Source organism: Sciurus carolinensis, chromosome 1 (assembly GCF_902686445.1).
Source record: "Sciurus carolinensis chromosome 1, mSciCar1.2, whole genome shotgun sequence".
In the NCBI taxonomy this organism is placed as follows: domain Eukaryota; kingdom Metazoa; phylum Chordata; class Mammalia; order Rodentia; family Sciuridae; genus Sciurus; species Sciurus carolinensis.
In genome coordinates this window covers 167,341,708-167,351,690 of record NC_062213.1, presented here as the reverse complement: position 1 = coordinate 167,351,690, position 9,983 = coordinate 167,341,708, and positions in this window count along the sequence as shown.

Here is a 9,983-nt window from a genome sequence, read left to right as displayed (position 1 = left end):
TCCAGTGTCCTGAGACTTTGTGTATTGGCAGGATCACACCCATTGCAGGCTCAGGGGTATAGAAGGGAAAATTCCTTTGAGAAAAGATCATGGGGACACCCTGCCTGCAAAGGGGGGCCCAGGGCATTGTTTTACTATGCTTAGTCTCCTGGCCCTCAGTATTTGCAGCAGGCATGGTTTCAGGGGCCCAGGTATTGTGTGAGCTGGTGGCAGACCCTGGTGTCAATCCATGTGATGCTGGTTCTGCAGGAATGCAGGATACTGGGGTCATAGAGTATCTTCCACTGAGAATTCAAAGGAAGGCCCGGGAGGCCAAGAAAAATGTAGCAATTCCCAGGGGAAGCCCCTGGAAAGGTGCTGTATGAAACAGGGAAGATAAACCTGAAGTTGGATTGGAGATCCCAGGAAGAGATGCTGATAACTTGGACTGTCTGCCAAGAAAAGCTGCTGGCTGGAAGAGAGTCAGGCTAAAAGAAAACCCATGGGCACTGCAATGGGCAGGGAATAAAGGCGGGGCTGCCCAAGTCTTTGGGGATCACATCTTGCTACCATGTATCCTGGATTCGATACACAGTTATGAGACTTGTTTGCCTGGCTGGGTTTCTCTCTTCTATGGCCCTATTCCTCCCTTCTGAAATGGGAATGTTTACTGTGTGCCACTGTACATTGAATATATCTAGCTTCCTTTGGATTTTTACAGGGGCTCACAGCAAGAGTTTGTCTTTAGTCTCTGGTGAGATTTTGGACTTGGGCTTTTGGGCAGTGCTAGAACTGTTGAGATTATGGGGACTTTTGTAGATGGACTAAATGCATTTTGCCTTGTGAGACAGACATGAGCTTTTGGGGGACAGGAGTGAAATGTAATGACTTGGACATAAGGTGTCCTCCCACAACTCCTGTGTTAATGAGAATGTTTGAAAGTTTGAAAGAATGTTTAGAAGTGAGGTGACTGGATTGTGAAAGTTGTAACCTAATCAATCCATCCCAGTTTGAATGGACTGACTGGGTGCAGGTGGGGTGTGACTGGAGGAGGTGGGTCACGGGGTGGGGGGTGTGTCTCAACTTCAACTCCCCTGCAGCTCCTTCACCCTTCCCTCTCTACTTCCTGACTGCCATGAGATGAGCGGCTTTCCTCCACTATTGCCCTTTGGCTGTGGTGTTCTGCCTCACCGTGGACCCCCCCAAAATGGAGCTGACTGACCATGGATTGAACTTTACTGTGAGCCACAATAAAATTTTCTTCCTCTAAATTGTTCCTGTCAGGTATTTTGGTCACAATGATGAAGAACTGAGTAACACATATTCGAAGACCCAATATTGCTAACATGTAAATTCTTTCCAATTTGATCCATAGAATTAATTCAATCTCACTCAAAATTCCAACAAACTATTTCATCAACACCAATAAACTGATTCAAAAGACCTTGAATAACCAAACAGTCCCAAAGAAGGAAGACAAAGTTGGAGGACTCATACTCTCCTTCTTGAAGACTGTAATGCTACAGTAATCTAGATGGTGAAAGAAAGAAGGAAAGATCTAAGAGGAATGACTGGGAGAGGAAGGGCCCATCAGTAGTCTTGGAGTCCTCAGTTGGTCCCCAAGTGGGTGAAAAGGACCTTGAAAACTAAGCCACAGTCATCTGTTTCCAGTCTGCAGTAAGTCATCCTTGGCCAAGGGAGGGAGTCTTTTGGTGAAAAAGATTTCTTGGAACAGACTTTAGGGGCAGGAGGGCTAATCTGCACACAGATTTGGAAATTCCTAGGATTTTTTTTTTTCTTTTTTTTTTTTTTTTTTTGGTTTTAGGAGGAATTGAACACAGGGGCACTTTACCACTGAGCCACATCCCCAGCCCATTTTTAATATTTTATTTAGAGGTAGGTTCTCACTCAGTTGCTTAGGGCCTTACTAAGTTGTTGAGGTTGGCTTGGAACTTGAGAGCCTCCTGCCTCAGCCTCCTGAGCCTCTGGGATTACAGGTGGCGCCACCGGTCTGGATTCCTAGGATTTTAAATGAACTTCTAGGGTTCCTGTTTACCTGAAAGCTTTGAAACCTCCAGGGGAAAACAAAGGAAGGTTGAGGTTGGAGGCAAACATGAGATTTTTGTCTTTTCAGGTTTACCAATGCTGGGAATAATCAGGATCAGGAAGAGATGGCATAGTTATTACTAGGAGTTAAAATCATGGGTTTTGCTATCAGTCAACTTGGGCCCAAACCTTGGCTCCGATGCTTGTTATCAGGCTCAAGTCTGGCCTTTTGCTGCTCAAAAGCCAATGCTCAGGAGACATGAGCTGGTGGGAAGGAAATGAGTTTTTATTGAAGGGGTGACCTGAGATAGTGGAGGGGCTGTTTTCCTCAAAGCTCCATCTTGGGAACTCAGGGACACAAAGGGCTTTTATAGGGAGGGGAAGGAAGAGGAGGGGCAATGGGCAGGAAGACCATGTGCCGAGTTGCACATCCAGGCTCCATAACTATTTGTCATTGGAGGGGATATTTTTTTTTTTTTTGCTGGAACATCCTTGAGATTAATAACTGACCCTCACTTCCTAGGCTGGCCCTTGAAAAAATAAATTTAAACAAACACATTATTTTCCTGCAAGTTTAAACATGATTCCACTTTTAATTAAAGAACAATATTAGCAAGTCCTTGGCTCACATTTTCATGTTATCTGAAGACTATCAGATGTCTGACCTGGGTTCTGTAAATCCTAACAAAAGTTACTGATTAGTAAGTTTTGCTATGTGTATCATTGGCTTTCCTTTTCCTAGAAGAGCTAATCTTGCAGTTAATCATTAAGATGCAAACAATAGTTTTCACCAGAGAACTGGAGGAGACAGAAACAGGCAACATTTTTCACTCATTAGGTAGCTCCAGTCAGAGGCCTCATCTGAGCCAAGCTGGTGGGAGTCTCATATATTGCTCAGCAGCATGACCTCCAAAATTAGTGCTTTTTAAAATCAACTACAGGCAAATGAAGCTGAAGGGTTTATTTTCCTTGTTACTTGCTTATTTATAATATGTCTTTGACCAAATCACTTAAACTCTACCATTCTTTGTCTGCAAAGTAGTGATAATAAACCAGCTCCAGTCAAGGGCTGGAAGATTTGTCTTCATTATTTCCATTGTCAACAGTTACAGGTTACATTTACCAGACAAACCAGTGCCATAGGGTAAATATTGTTATCATCTTCATTTACAAATGGAAGGAAGCCATGACTCAAAAAGGGTAAGTAACTTTCCTGAGGATGGCCAGCTAGTAGCTCACACATGCCAGGCAAGTGCTCTACCACTGAGTTACAACCCCAGCCCAACTTGATTTATATTTGATCCCAGGACTCCATACTATTCTTAAACCACTGATGCTGTTTTGCCTTCTAAATACTTAGCACCATGCCTGGCTCATAATAAATGTTGAATTATTATTAATAGTAGTTAATTTGGATGTCACTCAAATCTTCCAACTTTTGGGGGTCATCACTATATCCATTAAGGTTTTTCTTTTTTTTTTTTTTGGTGTGTGGTGTGTGTGTGTGTACTGGGGATGGAACCCAGGGCCTCTCATGTGCTAGGCACTCTGCTACTGAGCTAGGCTCCCAGTTTGTTCCTTTAAGGTTTAAATAAAACTGGGATCTAACTCCCTTAAAGAGTCTAATGGGAAAGTGTAAGTGTCTTTCAATATTAATTGGAATTTTGACTGGAGGTATAGCTCAGTGATAGAGTGAGTGCTCAGCATGTGCAAGGCCCTGGTTTGATCCCCAGCACCACCACCCCAAAAATAAAACATTAATTGGGGTTTATATTATGCCTGGTCATTTTGATGCTATGTCCCTGCTTTCAATTAATTAATTCATATTATGGATCATTTGGTCATCCTTCCATATCTCTTCTCGGTAACTTATTGGACATAGCTACAATTCTTTCACTCCCTAAAGAATCACAGACAAGAGGCTGTTGGTGATAGACTTTTACAGAAGGTTTGAGAACAAGTACAAGACTTCACCTCTCCTTTGTAAAAGAGGTTAATGCTAAGTGTCATGAACTAAATTCTGTCCCCCCAAATTCATATGTTGAAATTCTAACCCCTAGTTGAAGGATTATGGAAAATAATATTCCTATAAGACAGTTCCCCAAGAAAAATGGAGGGAAGCGAGGCTTGGGAGGAGGGAGGGAAATTGACCAAACATTAAACCTCTCCCAGTGCACCCTTTCCCAATAACTATGGGCCCTGAGGGGATAAAGCAAACTTTCATCCCTTCCTGGGTTCATCTCCAGCATCTCCACCAAAAGCAAACATTTACCCCTTCCCAACCCCAATGCATCTTGAAGGAAGGAGGCAAATACTGAATGCTGGGGCCCTTTGCCATCACAAATTAGTCCTAAATGGGTGTAAGGAATCTGGCCTCCCAACCACCTGTCAATCTGCGTTCAGCCCGCCTCTCCTGTTACAGGAATTTCCGGCTTCCCCATCACCTGTCTGCATTCTTCCCGCCTCTTACATTACAGGAATTTCCGGCTTACACTGCCGTAATCTTCCTGCCTCCCACGTTATGTTCTAACATGCTATTGGTTCCTCCGAGCCGGAGAGATTCCAATATCTGGGAGAAGCCACAAGCCATCTTTCTCTTTTTCCTCCAACCCCCCCCCCCCCCCCCCCCCCCGCCAGCGGACGTGAATCGTCTGCATAAAATAAAGTCCCTTGTGCAGACCAAAGTCCCTTGTGTGAGACCTCGTGTCTGCGGAGCGTTTTTCTGGGAGCTATCATGAGCCACAACTGCTCCTAACAATGGGGGCATAGCAGATACTGAAACTCTGGGAAACAATGGATCCCAGAGAAAGTAAAACAATCAGCAAGATTTGAGGACTCCTCCCTTGGGATCTGGACTCCTATCTCCCCAGATAATAATGAGTTTCAACCTTCATACAACTACCCTCCTAAGTTAAAGTTCTAACCTGCACAACTAGCCCCTGACTGTAAAAACGGCACTTCCACAGTCTCCAATGAAACTATAAAAACCTAGACTCCTTCTGTAAATGGGGGTGGAGGTGAGAATCGCCATACCCAGAAAATGGGCCCTCCTATGCCTGATGGATGGACTTCACTGCAGAATAAAGGAAAGCTTGCTGATCCGAGGTTTGTTTCCTGTCTCCTGCCTCCGTCATTTGTGGGCCGTGAGCTTACACTAGTACCTCATGATATTTGGAGATTGGATCTCCAAAGAGGTAATTAAGTTCAAATGAAGGTATGAGGGTGGGCCCTTATCCAGTACGACCAGTGTCCTTACAAGAAGAGGGAGTTTGGAGAGAGATGAGTGACAAGGGAAGATTGTGTGAAGACACAGGGGAAGATGGCCATCCATAAGCCTATGAGAAGCCTTGGATGAGAAGCAGATCCTGCTGACAACTTGAGTTTGGATTTTTGGCCTTTAGAATATTGAGAAAAACAAACTTTCTGTTGTTTAAACCATCCAGTCTGTGGTATTTTGTTATGAGAGTCCCAGCAAACTAATACACTAATTGGAGGAAATTCTCTTAAGAGGAAACCTTGTACCTCATTTAAAAAATAAAATGGGTGCTCTGCCCTTTTTCTACAATATTATTATTTCTGGGACTCCAAGGGAGCTTAGCAAAGGGGCAAAGGAAATGGGACAAAGTTTCTATGGCCATAGTGATACTACCATTTACCGGTGATGAGTTCTGCTCCTTCTAATGTTGAAGATTGAACACTAGAGAAGCACACCAAGGCAAGCATATTAAGCAGGTTTTATTTAAAGGTAATAATACAGACTTCTCTCAGCAGGAAGAAGGGGGCCATGGCTGATGTTCTAAAGTCCCAAGAAGTGAGAGAACCCTACATCTTTTATAGGTTAAAGTCTCTTTTGTTCTCCAGTTTTCTACCCCCTTATCTCTCCTTCCTGCCTATGTGACTAGGCCTGGTTTTGTATTAAGTGAGAAGTCAGGGGCAGGGGGGCCAAGGTGATTCAGGCAGGCAAGCCCCCCCCCCCCGCATTAATTAGCAGTTCCATGCTTGCAGTCCTTGATAAAGGCAGGTAAATTTGGTAACCAATGGGCTCTGGAGCTCCTTGACATTCCATTCTTCCAGGAACAATCTCCAACTTCCAGAGGCAGATGGCTTCATGGCTTCATTTCCTGGAATTGACCGATTTCCTATTTCTACACTAACTACCTGTCCTTAATTCTGGCTTCAATAGGAAATAACCCCCCCACACACTTTTTAAATATTACTGGTTTTAAGGAGAAATCCTCCCTTAGAATGTCTTCTGAACTTATATCTAATTTTTAAAATGTCTTATTATTTTAATTATAAAAGCTATATATACAGAATACACTCATACTGCTGGAGGGAATGTCTTTAATTGGAAAGTATTTAGCAAATATCTATTTATAAATGCACAGTTTCTGCTGGACCCAGTAACACATGTGCTTGTAGACTCAGCTGCCAGGAGGCTGAGGCAAGAGAATTTTTTGAGTCCAGGAGTTCAAGGCCAGCCTGGGCAACATAGCAAGAACCCATTAAAACAAAGTACACAGACACAGACACACACACACACACACACACACACACACATACACACACACAGAGTCAGCTTTATGTTGCTGTGACTAAAACACCCTACGAGACCAACTTGGAGAAAGAAGTGTTTAATTTGGACTCATAGTTTCAGAGGTTCAGTCCATGGTTGGCTGATTTCATTGGCTTTAGGCAAAACAGCATGGCAGAAGGGTGGCAGTGGAGGAGAGCTGCTCCTCTCTGGCACACTTCCAGTGACCCACCTCCTCCACTCACACCCTAACTGCCTACAGTTATCACCCAGTGAGTCCATTCAAACTAGGATAAACTAATTAGATTATGATCCTCATAATCCACTCATTTTACCTCTGAACATTCCTGCATTAACAGGAGCTTCTGGGGGACACCTCATATCCAAACCATAACATGTATATCTATAAATGCGCCACCTCTTTGGCTTGTGAATTCCAATTTTAGAAATTTAACCTACAGATATACCAACACAGGAAAGAAATGACGTATGGTGTAGGTTACCCATTACAGCATTTCATTTATAATAGCTATAAGGTATAAAGTCGCTCGCCTTTCCCGTTACAGGAATTTCCCGCCTCCCAACCACTTGTCAATCTGTGCTCTGCCCACCTCTTATGTTACAGGAATTTCCGGCTTACGCTGCCGCCATCTTGCTGCCTCTCACATTAGGTCCTAACATGCTATTGGCCTGCAAGAATTCTCCTCCACTATTGGTTCCTCCCAGCCCTCGAGATTCCAATATCTGGGAGAAGCCATGGGCCATCTTTCTCTTTCACCCCTTCTTTTCTCCCTGAGTGGACCACATAAATAAAGTCCCTTGTGTGAGACCTCATGTCTGCGAGCATTTTTCTGGGAGCTATTCGCGAGCCACAACTGCCCCTAACATCTGGTACTGCATTTTTTGCATTTTTAAATTTTTCCTAACAATAGCAATAGACTAAAAACAATTTTTTAAATGTTTTAAGTTGTTAATGGATCTTTATTTTATTTATTTATTTATTTATATGTGGTGCTGAGAATTGAACCCAGTGCCTCACACATGCCAGGCAAGCGCTCTATCACTGAGCCACAACCCCAGCCCCTAAAAACAATATTAATGCCCATCAATAAGGGATTGGTTAAATAAATTATGGAACATCCAAATCAAATTCTATGCAGCTGTATAAAAACATTTAAATCTCTTTAGGTACGGATATGAACTGATCTTCAAAATCCATTGGCATATGAGAAAAACAAGATGCATACTAAAGTAATATAGGGAATGACATTACTTAGGTATGTGTGCATACATTTGATTGTATTTACATAAAATAGCACTGAAGGGATAAGAGAGAGGAAGTAGGAGACTGGAGATAGGGATGGGCAGGAGAATTTTATGATCTGATCTTTTGTACTTTTTGAATCTTGATTCATATATTAAGTATTGCTTATTCAAGAATAAATGATACAAATGGAAACAAAACACAATGATAAAAATTAAAACAATGACATGATATAGCAAAGTCAAGTAATGGATACACAAAGTCAAAACATTCAAACTGTCCAGATGGATATAAAATTAAAACTAAAACTTGTCCTCCTCCATATTCCTTACATTTTAAATAATGTTTGTTGTATTTTTTAAAAAGCACTGTTTTAAACTTTATTTTATTTATTTATTTTTATGTGGTGCTGAGGATTGAACCCAGTACCTCATACGTGCTAGGCAAGTGCTCTACCACTAAGCTACAGCCCCAGCGTGTTTGTTGCATTTTATCCAGCATTTTCTAGGTATTTTGTAACAGGGAAATTTTAAAATTATCTAACCCTCCACATTGGAAAGATAAGTGTTCTTTTTTATTTTTTAATATTTTAGTACTAAGGGTTAAACCCAGGGGTGCTTTACCACCAAGCTACATCCCCAGCCCTTTTTAATTTTTAATTAAAAAGTTCAAGTTGTTCAAGGTCTCATTAACTTGCAGAGGCTGACCTGGAACTTGGTGTCCTCCTGCTTCAGCCTCCTAAGAAGCTGGGATTATATGTATGTGCCATCACACCTGGTGGGAAGTGTTCTTTCTTAACATTTTCAGCATTAACAATTAATTTTTATTATCTTACTATCTCTGCTCTACCTCTATGGACTCTTATTTTGAAATTGATATCCATTGAATATGTAAGGTATAAAGCCGCCCGCCTCTTCTGTTACAGGAATTTCCGGCCTCCCCATCACCTGTCAATCTGCGCTCTGCCCGCCTCTTACCTTACAGGAATTTCCGGCTTACGCTGTCACCATCTTCCTGCCTCCCACGATAGGTCCTAACATGCTATTGGTTCATCAGTCAGCCTGCAAGAATTCTCCTCCGCGATTGGTTCTTTCCAGCCCGGGAGATTCCAATATCTGGGAGAAGCCATAAGCCATCTTTCTTCTTTTTTCCTTTCCGCCCTGAGCGGATGTGAATCGTGGGCGTAAATAAAGTCTCTTGAGTGAGATCTCATCTGCAGAGCATTTTTTCTGGGAGCTATTGGCGAGCCACAACTGAGCCAGCGACCCCTAACAGAATAGATGATGTTTGTTGTATAACAATTACCCTGGACCTGATGACCTGTTCTATTTGGTTGATAGCTGTGTAAGCCTGTCAATCACACCGCTGTCTTTAACAGCCAGGGTTTCAAGAAACAAATGTACCCTTAATAAGTATCCCTAGGGATAAATAGGAAAGGGGAGATTCTTGATCCCTTCCCTATCAGCTGGAGATTGTATTAAGTTGATCTAGTCCTATAGCCTGTAGCTATTTACCTGGCATAATGAGGATGACTGGGAGAACCTTTCTAAATTCTTCTAAATTCTCATTTTCTCATTCCTCAAGGATCTAATTTGCTAGATAGTAATGTCTGGATATGGATGTTTTGAAGCTATGGTGATTTTAATTCTGGGTAATGGACTGGCTATAAATGTAAAATTTCTTTAATGTAGAATTCTTTTTTTTTTTTTTTTTTTTTTTTTTTTGGTACTGGGGATTAAATCCAGGGCACTTAACCACTGAGCTACATCCCCAGGTCATTTTATTTTTTTTCTTTGAGACAGGGTCTTGCTAAGTTACTTAGGGCCTCTAAGTTGTTGAGGCTGGCTTTGAACTTGTGATCTTCCTGTCTCAGTCTCCCAAGTCACTGGGATTACAGGCGTGCACCATGCTCAGCCTATATAATTTCTTAATTAGGCCTTTTTAAATAATGGAAACCACTTGTGAACTACAACTTCACTATTTCCATTCTCCTCCTAGAGACAAGGTACTGTCTTTCGTATCCCTGAGGACAGTCAGCCTTAACTTGAGAGACACAGGGCACTCAGTTCCTAACAAGGCTACTTAGTGTTCAGTTTCAGGATGCCTCTGCTTCCCCAAAAGTTCCTTCCTCCCTCCCTCCCTCCCTTCCTTTTTGCCTTG